Here is a 21,214-nt window from a genome sequence, read left to right on the forward strand (position 1 = left end):
TACTTAAAAATTAATAATTGCTTTCTCTTTTTCGTTTGTTTAGTTCTCTATGTACTTTAAAATATTCAACCTGTCAACTCTCCAAAACCCCTCTTAAAAACTTCAGAGAAATCTATCAGTTTCATCACCTTGAAGATATTGCTCCTGGGCTGGTCAGATTCCCCAGAGAGGGTTCTCCCAGTCTCCTGCTTTGAGGGAAAGCCCAGGTTTGCCAGCAGGCTGGGAGCTAGTAGGAGAAGACATCTGGACATGGAATTGGAGGTCTCAACATTTGGCAAACCAACTCAACTTTCCTTGGTTCCACTCATTACAGCTGAAAGAAGTTCGAATTTTCATAAAAGAAATCTACCAAAGGTTGAAGGAGAATAACAACAACAACAACAACAAAAAGACAAAAAAAAAAAAAAAAAAAAAAAGGAAAGAAAAGAAAAGAAAAGAGAAGAAAAGAAAGACAGGAAGGAGAGACTTCCCTAGTGGTCCAGTGGGTAAGATTCCGCGCTCCCAGTGCCTGGGGCCTGGGTTTGATCCCTGGTCAGGGAACTAGATCCTGCATACATGTCACAACAGTGAGTTTGCATAATGCAACTAGGTCTGCATGCCTCAATTTAAAAAAAAAAAAAAAAGATCACTCATGCCCCAATGAAGATCCCTCGTGCCACAACTAAGACCTGGTGTAGCAAAATAAATAAATAAATATTAAAAGAAAGAGAGAGAGAGAGGGAGGGAGGGAGGGAGGGAGGAAGGAAGGAAGGAAGAAAGAAAGAGGAAGAAAGAAGGAAGGAAGGAAGAAAGGAAGGAAGGAAGGAGAGAAAGAAAGAAAGAAAAAGAAAGAAAGAAAAAGGGGTGGAGGGATAATTGGGAGATTGGGACTGACATATACATACTACCATATATAAAATAGATAACTAGTAAGAACCTACTGTATAGCACAGGGAACTCTACTCATTACTCTGTAATGGCCTATATGGGAATAGAATCTAGAAAGGAGTGGATATATGTATATGTATAACTGATTCACTTTGCTGTACACCTGAAACTAACACAACATTGTAAATCAACTATACTCCAATAAAAATTATTTAAAAAATAAAAAAGAAGAGCTCCTTCCCTTATAAAAATAAAAAGTATATATATATATATATATATATATATATATATATATATATACCAAAAAAAAAGAAAATGAAAGAAAGAAAAAAAGAAAGAAGGAAGGAAAAATGCATTCTATAAAAATAGCCAGGTTCTAAAGGTCAGGCTTTTGGCCCTAACCAGACCCCTGGGTTCTTTCCTGGTTCACAGCCTCCTTCCCAGGATTACCACACTCCCACCCAGAGAAGGCTGATTTATAATTTTAACTCTGACTGGTTGACTGTGGCTGCCTCGTGTACTGTGCTGGGCACTCTTTTATTTTAGCCTTTTTTTCTGCATTTTTGAGCAAATACAAAAGTAGAGAAAATAGTATAATGTCCTCACCCATGCACCCATTACCCAGCATCAACAATTGACCAATCTTATTTGATCTACACCCCTATGGTTTTTCCTCAAATTGTTTTAAAGCAAATCCCAGATATTATATAATTTCTACTGTAAATACTTCAGTATGTATCTCTAAGAAGTAAGAACTCTTTAGAAAAACCACAATAATTATAACTACTATTAGTACTAATTCTTAACATCATCAAGTATCTAGTCACTGTTCACATCTTTTGTGTTATCTCATATGTGTCTTTCTATAGGTAGCTTGCTTTAATCAGCTTGCAAATGAACTCCACACATTCTGTTTGTTTGATACATGTTTAGGGACCTTGGTGTCTCCATTTTACATTAATGAATTAACTAATGAAGTCACTAATTAATTATTTCCATAAATATTTGACTATAGCATAATGATTAAGAGTAGACTCTGGAGCGAGACTGCCTGTGTTGGAATACTGGATTTGTCACTTAATAGCTTTTTTTTTTTAAAGATTTTTTGATGTGGACCTAAAAGAATAAATAAATAAATAAAAATATTAAATTTATTATTTATTTAATTTAAAAAATATTTTATAATTTATTTATATTTATAATTTATTTTTTAAATAGTAAATGTATTATTTTATTATAAATAAAATTTATTTATTTTATTTAAATTTATTTTTGGCTGCATTGTGTCTTCGTTGCTGCACTCAGGCTTTCTCTAGTTGCGGTGAGCGGGGGCTACTCTTCCTTGTGGTGCACGGGCTTCTCTTTGCGGTGGCTTCTCTTGTTGCGGAGCACAGGCTCTAAGTGCGCGGGCTTCAGTAGTTGTGGCTCACGGGCTATAGAGCGCAGGATCAGTCGTGGTGCACGGGCTTAGTTGCTCTGCAGCATGTGAGATCTTTCCAGACCAGGGTTCGAACCCGTGTCCCCTGCATTGGCAGGCGGATTCATAACCACTGCCCTGGGAAGCTCTGATGTGGACCATTTTTAAAGTCTTTATTGAATTTGTTACAATATTGCTTCTGTTTTATGTTTTGGTTTTTGGGCCCCGAGGCATGTGGGATCTTAGCTCACCGACCAGGGATAGAACTCACACCCCCTGCATTGGAAGGCGAAGTCTTAACTACTGGACCACCAGGGAAGTCCCTAGCTTTGTTACTTTGAATAAGTTACCCTCTCTCTCTGCACCTGTTTCCACATCTAAAAATGGGAATAATACTAACCACTTCACAGGGCTGTTATGAAGAGTAAATGAGTTAAAGCAAGTAAAATGCTGAGGACAGCACCTGACATAGGCTGGGCACTCACAATGTGTCATTTGTTGTTGCGTCCAGTTCTGAGCCAGGGGCAGAAGCTGCGTGGTGAACATGACCCAGTGCCTGAGGAAACACACGTGGTACAGTAGGACCAGGGCTGTGCTGAGGGTGGCTTGGGGAGCTGGGAGAGCCCCAAGGGGAATCTTCCGTGACTAGGATCAGGAACATCTAAGAGAGGAATTCGCATGCAAACTTAGACTTGGAGGAGCCAGTGAGGTGGTGAAGGCGGGCAGTGAGGTTAGTCTGGAAGGCTAAGAGGCGTTTCAGCCACAGGGAACATCATGTGCAGAGACCTGGGCATGGGCAGCGGGAGCGTGTTTGGTCCAGTTAAGCTTGGAGCCTGAGGAAGAGAAGTACAGAGCAGGTGGACAGTTAGTTGTTATAGGCTAAGGCAGAGAGGAAGGCAAAAGCAGTTTACAGAGGGAGTGGGGTCCTGGCTAAGGAGCTTGCGCTTTCTCCCAGGGACTGTGTGTGTGTGTGTGTGTGTGTGTGTGTGTGTGTGTGTGTGTATTGAAGGATTTGACCTGTTCTGGCTGCTGTGTAGAGAGTGGATAGAAGGCAGGGCTGGAGGCCTGGAGACCTGGACCAGGTGCCATGATCCAGGAAGTGGTGGCCTGACCGTGTGGTTGAAGAGAAGTGAGTGGATCCATTGTGGGAAGCAGGTAGAATTGTTAGATTGTCGAGGGAAGTGGAGGAATTTTAGTGAGTTGAATAATGTCCCCACCAAATTCATGACCACGCAGAACCTCAGCATGGAAACAGGGTCTTTGCAGATGTAATTAAGTCAAGGATCAAGACAAGATCATCCTGGATTTAGGTTGGGCCCTAAACCCAAGGAGAGTCTTTCTATAAGAGAAAACAACACACAGAGACTCAGAGAAGAAGGCCATGAGAAGACAGAGGCAGAGATTGAAGTGATGTTGCCACGAGCTGAGGACCACGTGTAGCCACAAGATGCTGGAATAGGTAAGGAAGGATCCTCCCCCATAGCCTTTGGAGGGAGTGGCCCTGCCAACACCTTGATTTCAGACTTCTGGGCTCCAGAACTGTGAGGGAAAAAGATTCTGTTGTTTTAAGTTAAGCCACCCAGTTTGTGGTACTTTTTCCCAGCAGCCCTAGGAAACTAGGAGCCCTAGGAGTCAAGGGTGATACTCAGGTTTCTGGTTTAGGTGACTTGGGGACATAAAGACAGGGGCAGACTTGGGGGCCAGGGAGGGGATAGGAACTGTGGTGGACAGATGAGGTCTGGTTCAGGTTTTACTGCCTTTGAAGGCTCTGTGTGATAAGCAAGTGAAGGGGAGTCTGGCTGACTGATTTAGGTTGAGAGAGAATTGGGGAGTGAGGAGGGAAGGAAGGTTACCCAGGGAGAATTTGTGTGGAGAGCAAGGAAGAGCATCAAGATTAGACCTACAAGGAAGACCGACACTAGGGGAAAGGTAGAAGAAAAGGAGCTCAGGAAGATTTCTGAGTAGGAGCAGCCAGGGAAATAGGAAAAAACCAGGAGCATGTGGGACCACAAAATCCAAGGGCACTGGGAGTTTGAAGGGGGTGGGGTTTGGATGGAATGGTGCAAAGAGGTAAGAAAAGACAAAGAGAGGAAAGTGCCTATTGGATTTGGAAAGTGTCTTATTTCAGGCATCTATAACAGAAAACCACAGACTGGGCAGCTTAAACAGCAAACATTTATTTCTCACAGTTTTGAAGTTTGGGAGGCTGAGACCAGGGTACCAGCACAGTCGGGTTCTGCAAAGGCTCTCTTCCTGGTTTACAGACAACTGTTGTTTCTTTGTACCCTCACATGGTGGAGAGGGAAGTCATCTCTCATGTTTCTTCTAATAAGGGCACTAATCCCATTCATGAGGGCTCCACCCTCATGATCCAATTACCTCCCAAAGCCCCCACCTGCTAATACCATAACACTGGGGTTAGGATTTCAACATATGAATTTTGGGGGACGTAACAATTCAGACTATAAGAAAAACAAAATGATCATTTCACCATGACCTTGATAAGAACAACTTTGGTGGAGCAAGGATGTGTGCAGTCCCACTGCCGCCTGACTCCTGTTTTTGGGGGCTGCCTCACAACGGGGGACCCTGGTGTTTCTAGAGGTTCTAGACTCTCAGGACCTAACTTGTCAGGGCTCAGTGTATGCAACAGTTTGTGGGAAAGAGGCCACCTCCACTCTGTCCCAAAGACCACGAATGATCCTCTGTGTCTGCTCCGTGGGGATAAGGCCCGCAGCTGTCTGTCTTCCATGAAGCCAGCACCTGTCTCTCTGTTCAAAGAATCTGGCAACTTTATCCATTTACTGAAGTCTTTATCCATTTACTGGCCTAGGGAGGAAGGGGTAGGGATAGGATTACTAGTATTACTGGCCACATTTATTGAGGGGGCCTGGAAATCCCTGGAAAGCCAGGATTCCATGTATCTATCACTCCGTCCTACAGAACTGCAAGGAGGACCAGATTCACACCCATAGTAAAAATATTACTCTAAGCAGCGCAGTCCTGCTGTGCCCAGCCAAAGGTAATAGTGCCATCTACGGGTCACTGGAGGCGAGAGCATCCGTGTAATTGTAATAACACAAAGGGAATAGCAGTGGCAGGGCCCTCAGGAACAGGATTCCATGTTCTTCCTGTTGACTAATGAGAAGTGAACTCTACAGTGACATGATCTTTGTTTAATGACCAGACGTGTAAAAGAAACACAAGAGATGGATGGACCAATATGTGAGCCTGAGTGTGAATTAAGGAGGGGGAAAGATAAAGCTTGTGGATGTCTGTGTCCTACAAAAGCAGAGCTAAAGGCTTCCTTTCCAGAACATGACCAAAAACAAAAAACAAGAAAACCTGGTGGAAATGGGGTTTGTAGTTGTGTGAGCAGAGGCAGTGGATCACAGCTTAGGGACAAGTTTAGGGCTGGATGCAATCAAATACAGCCTGGGAAGTCAAGTCTGTGTGTCTCAGTTACTTAATAATACCCAACACTTGCTTACCGAGTGCCAGCCTTCCTCAAAACGTGTATTAACTCATTAACTCTCAGAACAATCCTATGAGGTAGATGCTGTCTTAGCTCCCATTATATAGAAGGGAACTGAGGCACAGGGAGGTTAGGTAACTTGCCCAAAGATACACAGCATGAGGAAACCAAGATTGCAGCTCCAGCACCGTCCTGTGTTTCTGACATCTGCACCAACACCTGCTGTACATCCTTCTAAATGCACGTGTTCCCTGCCTTTCCAAATGCAGCATGAGGCTCAGAAAGTAAGCATTTATTCGTGGTTTTGATTGAAGTGTCCATCACCACAATAGCACTAATACAGCCCCGGGTTCAGGGGCTGCTGAGAGGTGGTCCTTAGCTGCCAGGTCATTTGGGGTTCTTGAGTCTACTTTTTGAAGACTTTACCCAATGAGGGATGGAAAGTTATGGAAGAATTTTAAGCAGGGGAGTGCCATGGTCCGATTTAAATTTTAGAAACGGATTTAGGTCTTCTCCAAGGGTGATGGACATGGACACTTAGCAATGACTGTGAATCCGGAGCCCCTCCCTACAGGTGTGGTCTCCTGGCCTGGCTTCTGGGCACAGGTTTGAGGGGGTGGTCTGTGAGTGAGAAGCATGGAGAACCCAGGCGAGTTGTGGTCAGATATCTTCTCTCTCGTTCTCTGCTCTCTGCCCTCAATGCCTCCCAAGGTGACTGTGTCCTGTCAGAGTGCTCCAGAAGACAGCATCACCTGTCTGCCCTTGCCTCTGGCCTTTGCCCTTGCTCCATCTTGTTTCAGTGGAAGAAGGACTAGGTGCTCGGTCAGTGGGGCCTGGGGACTCTGGTGACGTTCTGCTCAATAGAGATGCAACATTCGACATGTGCATCGCCCTGGTGCCGCTCACTGGGGGGGCAGGGGGCGGGGGCTGTGCCTGCTGGATGGAGCAGACCCAGCTGGCTGCTGGGTACCCTGGTGAGTGCCTTACCTCCTAGTCCTGCGGGCACCGCACCCAGCCCTTTCAGAGAGTGCGGAGCCCCAGGCAAATCATCCTGCTGGTTTTTCTAATCTTGGGATGGGAACTAGGTTGGGGGACCCTTCAGAACAGGCCAGTCCAGGGCTCAGCAGACAAGGAGGGAACCACACTCTGGAGGGGAAGTCTGGTCAGGTCTCCCCACTCCTTCCTCAAAGCACTCCCAAGGCATGGTCCTCCCCTGGGGTGCCCTGGGACACAGCTTTTCTTTCTCGGCGCTTCTCTGCTTTGGCAGCTGTCTGCTCCCCTGCAGCTCTGGGGAAGTCCACTGGGGAAGATCTGGCCCTTGTGCTTAAGCATCTTAGCAGCTGCCATTCTCCTGCTGGCTTCATCTGGCGATGTGGAGGAAGAGGAAGGAAGGGGTGCTGAGAAAGGGGAAGATTGTGAGCAGGGAGATGCTGCTGAACTCGAGAAAGACCCGGCAGCAGCTGGGGCTGAATTTGGAGCAAAGGGTCTTTTGTAGGTTTCCTTGAGAGGTTGATTCTTCTCCCCATCCAGAATGTAGAGCCCCAGTTGGGGGTGGGTGGGAACCGTCTGATCTGAGCTCTATAGTCAAGTGCTTGTGCTCTCCTGGGGGATATATACTCCCTACATCTGGGTCCATACTGCCCCCAGCATAGCCACAGCAATACTCTGCTGGCCCCGGCCTGCAGGGGCCCCCAGTGGCAGAGGGCTAGATGAGATGACCCATAGGTCCTTTCTGGAACGATCATCTTCTTTCTTCTTTCTCTTTCTCATTTTGTTTGCAGCATGAATCTGAAACAAATGAGGCCTCCAAGAAAGAGGAGGAGGTGTCCTGATTCGGCAGAAACATTTGAGTCACAGATTGGTGAGAAGCTCATAGCAACCTTCAGAGAAATTTCATGCCCTTGAAGGTTTCTGCAAGAACCCTTTTACCCCTTTCTTGTCCTTAACCTCCACTCTGCTAGACCCGCCCCATGGCGAGCATGAAAATGCGCCTGTCAGATCTCCAACTCCAGGGAGTGTAATTGATGGAGGTCCTCAGCTGCTGCGCTCTGAAATCCATCACCTCCTGGGTGTTGAGGCCACACTTCTGACAGTGTTCTCACAGTCAAAGGCAGAGTGCAGTGGGGACGCTAAGGCAGGATACCAAGGGGATGCCCAGGGGATGTAAGACTCCTTTGATGGGTCACTGGCTCCAGTACTCCCCATTGGCCTTGCCAAAAGCTCCTTGGATGACTATCACACTGGGATGATTCCCCCCAACCTCCTCTCTTCTCTACTTCACTGGGGTCTGACGGCCCCCCGGCCTCTTCTAGCCCTTCCAGATTTCCCCCACAGGCATTTCCCCTAATACGTTTATTGCATGTTTCATTCTGTATTGACATTTACTTCTCGGAGGACTCAGACTAACACACTCCCTTTGGTTAAGAATGGGAACCCCCTTTTGGCCTCTTCCTTTCCGGGTGCCAATCCAGATCCCCACCTTCACTGAGCTGTTGGCAGCGAGGGGTGACAGGGATCAGGGGAGGCCTTGGAGGTGCTTGGTACCCCAGAGCAGAGGCCCGCCCTCTTTCACCTCCTTAACCAGGCGGCTGGTCTGTGGTGGCCGTGGCCCTGGATGACCTCAGCAGTGTATGAAGGACGTGGATGTCCGTCTGCACACACTGTCCGCCTCATTCCCTGCCCTTTGACCTCAGTCATTCTCCCAAACTGCCTCCTTTGGGTGGTAGGTAAATAAGACAGGCAGGAGCTGTCAACGGTGTCTGTACCCCTTCCCCAGGCCTTCCTTCTCCACTGTCAGCCTCCCTTTTGGTGGCCTCACAGGAGAGATGGGGTTCAAATAGCCTCTGAATTTAGGAAAGCAGAGAACTGCAAAGGATAAAACATCGGCCACAAGAATAAAAGCCCGGATAGGTAACGGGGAGCCTTCACTAGGTTCCTTTATTTACTTATTTTAATTTTTAACACATTTATTGAATGTCTACTGTGGTAGACACTGCTAGTCATTTTTATGAATCTCCACAGTGAAGCCTGACAGGTCGTGCAGGTAGGTAGTATTGATTATTAACCCTGTCCGGCTGGGATGATTTGCTCTGAGGGCATAAAGCTGGGAAAGAGTGGAGCCAAGATCTGAACAAAAGTTGTCTGACTTCAGAGCTGGTTATTCATTTAACATATTTATTGGAATGGCTTATATTGTTCTAAGCACTTGAGATGCAACAGAAAGCGAAACAGGTGAAGATCCTTGACCCCATGCAGCTTAGAGTCGAAGCTGTATTATGCTTCCCCAACTGTCTTTGCCAGGAAAATCGTTGATTTCAGACGCAGGCTGGGTTTGAACTCTTGCGCTGTCACATATTGTCTGTTATCCTGGGCAAACCACTGTGACTCTTTTCTCCAGTTTCCTTACCCATTTAAAGGGGGCTAAGTGGGTCCAGCTTAGAGAGGTTGTTTTGGATAGATGAGGCCATGTAATAATTTGTGGTAGGCTCTAGATGCAAAAGAGGACACACCCTAAACAGTACATAGGACTGAAAGGTGACTTTCATGACAAAGTACACCTGGGGCACAGGGCTGGAAGTGGGGGTAGGGCACATGTCAGACTGTCGTGTGGTGGCAGTAGTGGTGAGGGCCTTGGCCACGCCAGGGGCTGGGCTGGCCACACGGAATACTTCCTGCCACTGCTGCCTGGTGGTCGCCTAGCTGGTGTGTCTCCATCGATGCTATCATCTCTTTCACTTCTCCCCAAGGCTTCCTCTGCTGTCCTGACAGGCATCTTGGAAGGATCTTCACTTTCTAGCTTGGCTAAGATATATTTAAAACCCTTGATAATACTGACCATGTTAATTTGAGCAGTTTGACTCCGATGTGCCTTTCTTCATGTAGATTTCTTCTTGTTTCTTATGCTTGGGGTTTGTTGAACTTGGATCTGCAGGTTATAATTTTCTTTAAGTTTGGAAAGGTCTCAGCTATTTTTCTTCAGGAAATTTTCTGTCCCTTCTCTCCTCAGGAAATCCAATTGGCTGCTTAAAGTCCGATAGCTACTGATGCCCTTTTCATTTCTTAAAGTCTTTTTTCTCTCTGCACTTCATTTGCAATTCCGTTGCTATGCCTTCAGGTTTACTAATCTTTTCTTCTGCAATGTCCCATCTTTTGTTAATCCCATCCCATGTCTTTTTTTTTTTTTTTTTAGATCTTAGACATTAGCATTTTCATCTCTAGAAGTTTGATTTGGGTCTTCTTTAAAAACTTCCATGCCTCTACTTCTTTTTTTCTTTTTTCTTTTGGCCATGCTATGTGGCTTGTGGGATCTTAGTTCCCTGACCAGGGATGTAACCTGGGTGTGCCCCCTGCAGTGGAAGCGCAGTGTCCTAACCACTGGACCACCAGGTAATTCTACTTCATTTTTTAAACATATGGAATACAGTTATATGTCTGTTTTAATGTCTTTCTCTGCTAATTCTAAGGGCTATATCAACTCTGGGTTGATTTCAGGGGGCTGGTTATTCTCATTATGGGTCTGGTTTTTCTTCCTCTCTGCACACCTGGTAATTTTGTGTTTTTTTTTGCAGTACGCGGGCCTCTCGCCGTCGCGGCCTCTCCTGCCGCGGAGCCCAGGCTCCGGACGCGCAGGCTCAGCGGCCATGGCTCACGGGCCCAGCCGCTCCACGGCACGTGGGATCCTCCCGTACTGGGGCACGAACCCGCGTCCCCTGCTTCGGCAGGCGGACTCTCAACCGCTGCGCCACCAGGGAAGCCCCCTGGTAATTTTTGATTAGATTCCGGACATTATGAATTTTTCCTTTTCGGACACTGGATAGTTTTGCATATTTGTGAATCTTCTTTACTTTATTCTGGGGGTGCAGTAAGGTTACTGGGTAACAGGTCCTTTCAGATTTAGCTCTTACGGATTGTGAGGCAGGTCCAGAGAAGTGCCCAGTCTAGGGCTAGGAATCCTCTACAGCTGAGACAAGGCCTTCCTGAGGACTCTACCCCGGGCCCCGTGAATTACAGTTTTTCCATCTGGCTGATGGAAACAGGCAGTATTCCAGGCTTTGTGTGAACGCCCACACTACTCTTTCTAATTCTCTTGCGTGGTCCTCTCCCTGGCCTCGTGTGCTTCTCTCACACACATGCATGTTTAGTCCTCTTCTGGAAGCTGCAGGGGGCCCTCTTCAGGTCTCAGTATCTGAGCAGCTCTCTTCTCTTGGGTGCTCTGTCCTATGTACTCTGGCTGCCTCAGTCTCCCCGGACTCTCAGCTCTGTCTCTTCAACCCAGGGAGTCTGCCTGGCTCTGCCTGTTCTTCCTCCCTGTGCTGTGGAAACTCTCAAGAGAGTAAACTGGTGCGATCTGAGGGCTCACTTCACTTGTTTCCTTCATCTCACAGATCACATCCTTCATTGCCTGATGTCCAGTGTTTTAAAGACCATTGTTTCCTGAATGTTCTCCGCCCCTCTCCCCGCCTCCACCAGGCGGGAGAGTAAACATTATCTCTGTTACCCTGTCTTGGCCAGCAGTAGAAGACTTCATTCAACCACTTTAGTTTTGAACTGGGCCAAGCCAAATTCCTGGATGGCTAAAGGCACCATTAGAAGATCCCGGTCCATCTCAGTGGATTTGGGCCCAGCCCCTGTTCCCAGGATCACACAGTAAAGGCATCGTCCTGTGCAACCAGCTAGGTGTGGTTGGTATCACAGATATGTGATAGGTCTGGTTCATGGTCCCACAATGGAGACCTTAAGGATACACCCAGGGCCAACACTGGCAAGAAACCATCTCTCTGCTTAATAATGGGGGCATCTTCTTGGTCTTGGTGAGGGGCTCCCAGAACATGGGCTTCTGGATAGAGTTGCTTCCTAGTTTCTATGTCCTCCATCAAGACATGTTTGCCCCAGGGCTCAGGTATCACTGTCAGAAGACAATAAACACTTGGCCCCAGGAACTCTGGAACACTTATTGGCCCAGAAAATTCTTTGGTTCCAGCCGGGAGGGTTCAGGATGTCAGCAGCTTCAGGGCTGCGGAGCCCAGGGGACACCTGGAGGCCAGGCTGGGCCATGACTGGTGTACACATGCTGGGTTCCTGGCTCAGTCACCACTCAACGCCCTGCCCATGAGGGGCTGTCAAGTTGCACTCACAGTTTTTTTAAAAAAAAGAAAACCATAACTTGAATCTAATCATGAGGAAACAATCTGACACACCCAGAATTGGGGGCATTCTATAAGCGACTGGCCTGGACTTCCTACAATGTCAATGGCATGAAAGATAAAAAGAGGTGTGTGTGAGTGATGGTGGAGGTGGTGAGGCTGTTGTAGGTTACAGGAAACTACAGAGCCATGACAGTCAAACACAATGTACCAATCTTAATTGGATCTTAGAGTCGGGAAACCCCCCAGCTACAAGGGACATTTTTTTAAGAGGACATTTATGTACAGCTTAGATATTGCAGCCATGTTAAATTCCTTGGGTGTGGCAATGATATTATGATTATGGAGAGAATGTCCTTGTTTTTAGGATATAAATGCTGAAATATTAAATAATACTAGAAAGCTGCAATTTACTTTCAAATGGTTCAGCAAGGAGAAAATATACATACATACATACATACATATGTATACATATATGCAATTGCAAGTGCAAAAGGCCGGAGGAAGAAACAGGTTTGGCATATTTCCAAACATAAAGAGGGCCAGGGGAATGGATGGTGAGAGATGAGAATGCAGAGACAGACAGGTGCCAGATCTTGAAGCGTTTTGTTAAAGATGATAAAGATTTTTTATTTTCTTTTAAGGGTAATGAGAATCAAGGAAGAATCCCTTTGAAGCAAGGGACTTGGTCAGATTTATGGTTTTTTTTTGTTGTTTTTTTGCAGTACGCAGGCCTCTCACTGTTGTGGCCTCTCCCGTTGCGGAGCACAGGCTCCGGACGCGCAGGCTCAGCGGCCGTGGCTCATGGGCCCAGCCGCTCCGCGGCGTGTGGGATCCTCCCGGACCGGGGCACGAACCCGTGTCCCCTGCATCGGCAGGCGGACTCTCAACCACCGCGCCACCAGGGAAGCCCCCAGATTTATGTTTTAAAATCCCATGATGCAGCTTATTTCTTCCCATATACCCGGCAAATGTCCCCAGGTCCCTGGAGTTGCCACACCCATGGAAAGGATTGTTATTCCTTGTAGCATGTAGCTGTTCCCCCACCCATCTCTCTGGTGGCCAAACATGGGGCCTTTGTGGTCCCTGTGGTTCTTGTCCCTGGGAAAGTACCCAGGAACCAGGGGGTTTCCCTGTCAGTCACTGTCTCCTGAGAAGGGGACCATACGTCACACCAAGAAAAGGGAACCCTGCCCACATCAGGCAGTTATGGTTGTGGAGGCAGCCAGGTCTCCTGCGGCCAGGGAAAAGGAATGGTTTGTTCTGGAATTTACAGAGAGAACTTACAACAAGCAATAGCACTTTCTTGGTGGAAATTGGTATAAATGGACAAATAAGTTCTTGGAATAGAGGATCTCCAAGAGGAACAGGGACTCGTTTCTACCATTTTATACTGAGTCTTTGCATCTTTTCCCCACTCTGAGTCTCCCTGATGGCATTTGACAGTACCCCTGACATTCTGTCCCAAACCTACATCGGAATCTCCTCCTCTCCTTCCTGGAGAGCAAGCTTGGAAAAAACCACATAATTGGATAGATTGGGACCATAGTTGGAAAATACTACTTGTCCCTTAGTGATGTGCTGGCATTTGGACCTTATTGGCTCTCAAGAGCCTATCGTGTGCATATCTTCCCAACTCTGCATTCAGTGACATCATGATGGTAACTTGAAATTGGCTAATGTAGGGATGTTTACACAACGGTAATTAGCAAATATTACAAAAGAGGGTTTCCCTCTAGACCCAGAGGACCAGCTGTTAAACATCTATGAGCACATCCCTGCATATTCCATTTACTTGAAATTCTCTTCTACCTTTCTTTTCCCCCATACTGAGGTTTCTCAGCACTTTCTTTTCTCCTGGACTAGTGAACTTAACCTTGAGAATAGGTTTAACCTTGAGCATGGTGCTCATAAAAAAGATCTTGTAAACTTAAGGAGAAAATATTCCCTCCCGTAAAACTAGAGGAAAGCAGACCTATTGAAAGTGAGCTCTGATAAAGAGGTATATTGAGAATATTCACAAAGAGCATTAGTTTTATTCTCCTGCCAGTGGGAAGACTTGTTGAAAGTGCATAATCCTGGCTCTGTTTTCATATAACAAAAGAGTCTTTTAGGATGCCTGGACTTCAGAGATCGTTATGTACTGTGAAGTGTAGCCTTTAACCCTTAAAAGTCCATAATTCTGATTGGTTGTCACTCAATAGTTTGATGCCCTGATAACAATATTTACACTGATATATATATATTTTTTTTCTGAGTGCATAACTTGCAAGTTTTTAAGTTGGTCCAGAAAAGAGCCTTTGGTATTTCCTTGCCTACCTCCATGCATGCTAAATTCCTTATTCAAAGGGTCTGAGAGCATATGAAATTTACAGGATCACTTTGGATCCTAGGGCTACTACAGTATGTGGTCTCAGGGCTGCCTGTCCATTTCCTTGTCTTTGATGAATTTCCTCTTTCATTCTCCTCTATGCTATTGTAAATACTCGGTCTGCCTTTCAGTTCCCCGTATGCAGTTCCAAGCAGATACTCCTTCTTAGTTCCAGCAAATGATCTTTTCCTTCTACTTCATCAAACAACCATAAAAGAGTGAGAGATAAATGGTCACAGAGAACCTTACAGACGGTTTTCTAGGAGCTGACTAGCTAACCAAACCCACTTCCACCCAACCGAAATGAAAAGAACAAAATGAATAAAAGTAGCCAAAAGTCACACCAGCAGTGCTGAGACAAGGAATGCCAAGAACTTTGAAAAATGGTATCTGGAGGCAACAGTCTGTACTCTAAAATTGAATGAGATTATATAACCCAACATGATTCTACTGGAGAGTGATGGTAGGGCAAAAGGAAGCCACACAACATTCTGAAAAATTTTATTAATCCTGCCACACTCTATACCAAACCCATTATCCAGTCCTCTTAATTCCATTCCTAGATATATCTGGAATCCTCTCAATTTCTCTGTATATCCATATTTTTAATATAAAGGAAAGTTACTCATGTGGATTATTTTTGTCCATATGATTATTGAACTCTCTTGTCAATGTAGATAAATCTTCCAGATGCTTCTTTCATATTTCATAGGTAAAAAAAAAATGTCATATGCAAATAATAACTTTGTCTTCTCTTAAAAAAATGTTGGGACTTACATTAAAACTGAAAAATGTTGACTGACAGATATAAAGGAAATAGAGAAACTTCATGTGCATTTAGGTATGAAGACTATTTTTTTTTTTTTTTGCGGTACGCGAGCCTCTCACTGTTGTGGCCTTTCCCATTGCGGAGCACAGGCTCCGGACGCGCAGGCTCAGCGGCCATGGCTCACGGGCCCAGCCGCTCCGCGGCATGTGGGATCTTCCTTTCCAGACCGGGTCACGAACCCGTGTCCCCTGCATCGGCAGGCGGACTCTCAACCACTGCGCCACCAGGGAAGCCCTGTAGACTATTTTTAAGGACACCAAATCTTCCCCAATTATTTTACAGCTTTACTAAAATTACTGAGTTTACTAAAATTGAGCTTTACTTACACTCTTTTATTTATTTATTTTTGGCTGCGTTGAGTCTTTGTTGCTGCACGCAGGCTTTCTCTAGTTGTGGCGAGCGGGGGCTACTCTTTGTTGCGGTGCGCGGGCTTCTCATTGCGGTGGTTTCTCTTGTTGTGGAACACGGGCTCTAGGCACACGGGCTTCAGTAGCTGTGGCACGCAGGCTCAGTAGTGGTGGCGCACGTGTTTAGCTGCCCCGCGGCACGCGGGATCTTCCCGGACCAGAGATCGGACCTGTGTCCCCTGCATTGGCAGGCGGATTCTTAACCACTGTGCCACCAGGGAAGTCCACACTTTTTTTTTTTTACTTACACTCTTAATGGGACTCTGTTTTTGTAACTTGCCAAAAGTTAATTTGAAAGAACAAGTTAAGGATGGCTAAGAAAATTTTAATTAATAAAACGGTTAAAAAAGGGGACCTGTCATATTTTAAGATATTTTGTAAAGCAGTTATTAGTTTGGTAATATTGACAGAATTCAAAGATGACTGAAACAAAATAGACTCTTAACAGACGCCAGAATAAAACACTTTATAAATGTCAAACAAAGGAAACATCTGAAATTAATGCGGAAGGTACAGATTATTTAACAGAATGGTGCTGAAATTCTCTGCTTAGCATGGACACCTGTGAAGGGGCTGATGAATCTTTGTGAGATTAAACCGGGAAGGTGGCAAGACTTCAGAGCAAACTAGAACTTGGAAATCTGAGGAAACTGCAGTCTCTCTGAATCTTCCTTTCATGGCTTTAGGCCAGGGTTTCTCAGAGTGAGAAGTGTCATCCATCATGTAAGCATAAAAGAAAAGCAGTAATGGAAACCTCTGATATAAACAATGTTAAACAGCTTTTCTATTTTTTTGTGCTGCACGGCTTGTGGGATACTAGTTCTCCGACCAGGGATCAAAACTCAGGCCGTCGGCAGTGAAAGCACGGAGTCCTACCCACTGGACCACCAGGGAATTCCCTAAACAGCTTTTCTTAACATAGGATGTCTCAGAATCTTTAATATGCTCACAGTTACCATGAATCGCTAAAAAGGCACACAGCGTGGAATATTTACCAAACTTATTTAATCTTGGAACCCTTTTGGGGCAGAGCATATTTCTGGACTAGTGTCCCATGCAACACACTTTGGGAAAACGGTGTCAGTCAATAGGAAAGGAGCTATCTTGGTGGATATGTGACTCAGGGTTCTTGATTGGAATTACAAGCCCATGTCTGCATAGTTTAAGCATAAAAAGAATTTATTGGGAAGGGAACCCCTTGCTCTCAGACTCAAGGGGAAGACTTGGAAAATGGGGCAGGATCAAGGAAGGTTGGCCATCAGAGAAGACTCCGGAGATGTCCCTTGAAGAACCTCCGATATCTCCGAGACTGTGCATTACTGTCTCAGTCACGCAGCGGTGGCATCTGATTCACTCTGGTGAGAAGTTCTGGGCGTGTTTTTGATTTTCTGGGCACGTGTTCTGTGTTCCATGTGTGTGACCGACAGGCGGTAGGCCACTCAAGGCCCCGTGCACACACTTGCAACCCTAGGGCACTTAGGCTACAGAGTCTTGAGGTTTGTTTTTTGGCCACAAGGTGGCTCACTTCTCTTTTCCATTTCTGGTTCAAGACTCTTAACTCTGGACCAATGCTGCCAGACATTTTCATTCAACAATCAGCATGCACTCCAGCACGCCAGCCACTTCCGTTGTGGCGACCCGCAGCCCCAGTGTCTTGGGACTGGACATACCAAGATGACCAATACGCGGTCCTGCACAAACAGCCTTAGAGCATCTCTATGAAGGCACCTCATGGGTTGATTATAACAATCTCAGACTTCTAGAAGTTTGGGCTTTTAAGGAATCACTTAGCTTTTTTTGGTGATTTTTTTCCCTACTGTTAGATGAGAGGAACTATTTGGATTTGAGGTTAGTGATAATGAACCAGGTTATGACCTAGATTCATTTTGTATACCTAATCATTATGCTGAGGATTTGGAAAAGGTGTTTATTCCTCATGGACTAATTATGGACAGGACTGAATGGCTTGCTTGAGATGTAATGAAGGAAATGGGAGGACATCACATCGTGGCCCTCTGTGTGCTCAAGGGGGGGCTATAAATTCTTTGTTGACCTGCTGGATTACATCAAAGCCCTGAACAGAAATAGTGATAGACCCATTCCTATGACTGTAGACTTTATCAGACTGAAAAGCTACTGTAGTGACCAGCCAACAGGCGACATAAAAGTAATTGGTGGAGATGATCTCTTAACTTTCACTGGAAAAGATGTCTTGATTGTTGAAGATATAATTGACCCTGGGAAAACAATGCAAACCTTGCTTTCCTTGGTCAAGCAGCGTAATCCAAAGATGGTCAAGGTTGCAAACTTGCTGGTGAAAAGGACCCCTCGAAGTGTTGGATATAGGCTGACTTTGTTGGATTTGAAATTCCAGACAAGCTTGTTGTAGGATGTGCTCTTGACTATAATGAATACTTCAGGGATTTGAATCATGTTTTTGTCATTAGTGAAACTGGAAAAGCAAAATACGAAGCCTAAGATGAGAGTTCAAGTTTGGAAACGTCTGGAGTCCCATTGAAATCACCAGTAAAGTTGTCAAATGTTCTAGGTCTGTGGCCAGCTGCTTAGTAGAGCTTATTGCATGTACTTTCTAAGAATTTTATCTGTTTTGTATTTTAGCAATGTCAGTTGTTGCATTCCAGAACTCTTTATTTGCTCTATGAGCCTAGTCATAGGCTCAGTTCCCTTTGGGTGGATTGTTGTTGTGTGTTTTCTTAGCACATGACAATGGTTTAATATGCTTAATATTTCAAGCATGCTTACAAATGAAGACAATCATAATAATAAACTCCATCCACAAAGGACAATAACACATGTCAGAGAAAACATGTGAAGTCTTCAGTAATCTCACTAGCTATCAAGAAAATGCAATATAAAAATTGGCTATAATATGGGTACAAAAGAAAAAAAGAATTACTCACTCCCACTGTTGATGAGGGTCCAGGAGAAATGATTTGTTCTATTATATACAAACCTTTCGAGAGCATAATTGTCCAAACTTATCACAAAATCTATTTTTTTTAAAAAAATACATGTTTTGGTCCAGCAATTATGCTTATAGGAATTTATCCTAAGGAAATAATCATGGATACAACACAGAGATATTGCTGAAAGATATTCATTGTGAGGTTGTTTATAGTGATGAGGAACTGAAAGCATCCTAATTGTTTACTAATAAAGAATTGGTTACATAAATTGTTATAGCTATATAATACAATAGAATACTAGGGTTCCATTAGAAGTAATAATATAGACTTTTTTATGGGAAAGAAAATAGTCAACAATAATTTATATAATCAGTATATTTAGCATGGTGAATCACATCAAAACCATATGTATTTTATTTTTTTTTACAGTTGTCATATATTCTTTTTTAATTGATTCACAATGTTGTGTTAGTTTCAGGTATACAGCAAGGTGATTCAGTTATACATATATAGATATTTTTCAGGTTCTTTTCAATATAGATTATTACAAGATACTGAATATAGTTCCCTGCACTATACAGTAGGTCCTTGTTTATGCAGCCAAGTTTTGGATGAGCCTGAGAAGAAAGCCTGGGGGCGCAGGTGGATGAAAGAAGCTGTGATTCTTGCCCCATGTTGGGTCTGTGGTTTCTAGAGCTCTGGGGACTTCTAACGGTTAACTAGCCTTCAGTAAGTGGTTTACTGAATGAGCGGGACTAGTTAGACAGTAACCTTATGATTGCCCTTCAAACTTGCTTTCGTTTCTTGTTCTTTTTCACCCTGGATGGAACCTCAGGCAGGTGTTATAGCTTTTCTAGTCACTTTAATATAATAAAAAAATCGAGTCAAAAAACCACAAAAGGGCAAATGCCCATCAGATTTGAGTTTCTCTCCTTCCCCAGTATGAGATGTTGGGGGGAGGGCTTGGCTTTTATCTTGTTCCCTTCCTTTCTCTTTTCTTCATTCTACCCACCCCACTCCTAAATTGTAGCTTGCTACAGGTGTCAGAAAGGTCTTCCTTGATGGGAACAGTTGAAATCTGGTATTCATGCCTCTGGACGCAGCATATTGTAAATGTCAATTCATTTTCCTGGGCATGTATTTGGGGGGTTTCAGGAGACCTGCATTGCCCAGGTCTCTCAATGGCCTTCCTCTTGCACAGGCTGTCTGCTTATGGCCTGACCTCAGCGCCTGCTTTCTGAGTCCATATTGGCTCAGTCCCTCTCAATCAATTAAGAAGAGTTTCCTGCAGGGAGAGGGTGCAGGGCAGGGGGCGGGGGTGGAAGGGAACGGTGGAGGTAGGTCTGGTCCATTGACACACATTTTTTCCCCATCAAACTCTGGAAGAGATTTCATCTTTATATTTTGCTTTTCTTCCCCACTCTGCTGTCCCAATGCAGTAGTTAGCTAAAGCTTCTTGCCTTAGATTTTCTCCCCTTCTTCTTTTTTTAAAAAAATTTTATTTATTTTTGGTTGCATTGGGTCTTCGTTGCTGCACATAGCTTTCTCTAGTTGCAGCAAGCGGGTGCTACTCCTCGTTGCAGTGTTTGGGCTTCTCATTGCTGGTTCTTCTCTTGTTGCAGAGCATGGGCTCTAGGCGCATGGCTTTCAGTAGTTGCAGCATGCGGGTTCGGTAGTTGTGGCACGTGGGCCCTAGAGTGCGCGGGTTTCAGTAGTTGCGGTGTGGGCTCTAGAGCACAGGCTCAGTAGTTATGGCCCACGGGCTTAGTTGCTCCGCGGCATTTGGTATCTTCATGCACCAGGGCTCGAACCCATGTCCCCTACATTGGCAGATGGATCCTTAACCAGTGTGCCACCAGGGAAGTCCCTCCCCTTCTTTTAAAATAGATTATTTTTTAGAGCAGTTTTAGGTTTACCGCAAAATTGAGCAGAAAGTATGGAGCGTTCTCACATACTCCCTGCCTCTAGAGGGCGCCTCCAGCCTGTTCCACTCTCAACACACCCCACCAGAGCGGTGCATTCGTTACAATCGATGAGGCTGCTCGACACATCGTTATCACTCAAAGTCCATAGTTCACATTAGTGTGAGCTCCTGTTGTCGAACATTTTATGGGTTTTGACAAATGTGTAATGACATGTATCCACTATTACTGTATCACACAGAGTAGTTTCACTGCCCTAAAAATCCTGTGCTTCACCTATTCATCCCTCCCTCCCCCATAACCCCTGGCAACCACTGGTCTTTTTACTGTATCCATAGTTTTGTCTTTTCCAGAATACCATAGAATTGGAACCATACAGTATGTAGCCTTTTCACATTGGCTTCTTTCACTTAATGATTTACGTTTAAGTTTCCTCCCTGTCCTTTCATGGCTTGATGGCTCATTTCTTTTTATTTTTTGAATCCAAGGATAAATTGATTTTATTAAAAAAAATTTTTATTGAAGTACAGTTGATTTACAATGTGTATTAGTTTCAAGTATACAGCAAAGAGATATATATTCTTTTGCAGATTCTTTTCCATTATAGGTGATTACAAGATATTGAACATAATTCCTTGTACTATATACTAGGTCCTTGTTGTTTGTCTCTTTTATAGTAGTATGTGTCTGTTAATCCCAAGCTCCTAATTTATCCCTCCCCCACCTTTCCCCTTTGGTAACCGTAAATTTGTTTTCTACATCTGTGAAAATAACAGACAGAAATTTTTTTTTTTTTTTTTGCAGTACGCAGACCTCTCAGTGTTGTGGCCTCTCCCGTTGCGGAGCACAGGCTCCG

General features: G+C 44.7%; 1 pseudogene; it reads left to right on the forward strand.

The window, feature by feature from the left end:
- The first annotated feature begins 17,227 nt into the window (after window positions 1-17,227).
- On the forward strand, window positions 17,228-17,987 carry LOC101281516 (hypoxanthine-guanine phosphoribosyltransferase-like; annotated as a pseudogene).
- The last annotated feature ends 3,227 nt before the right edge of the window (window positions 17,988-21,214 follow it).

The sequence above is a fragment of the Orcinus orca genome, chromosome 13 (genome assembly GCF_937001465.1).
Source record: "Orcinus orca chromosome 13, mOrcOrc1.1, whole genome shotgun sequence".
Taxonomy (NCBI): domain Eukaryota; kingdom Metazoa; phylum Chordata; class Mammalia; order Artiodactyla; family Delphinidae; genus Orcinus; species Orcinus orca.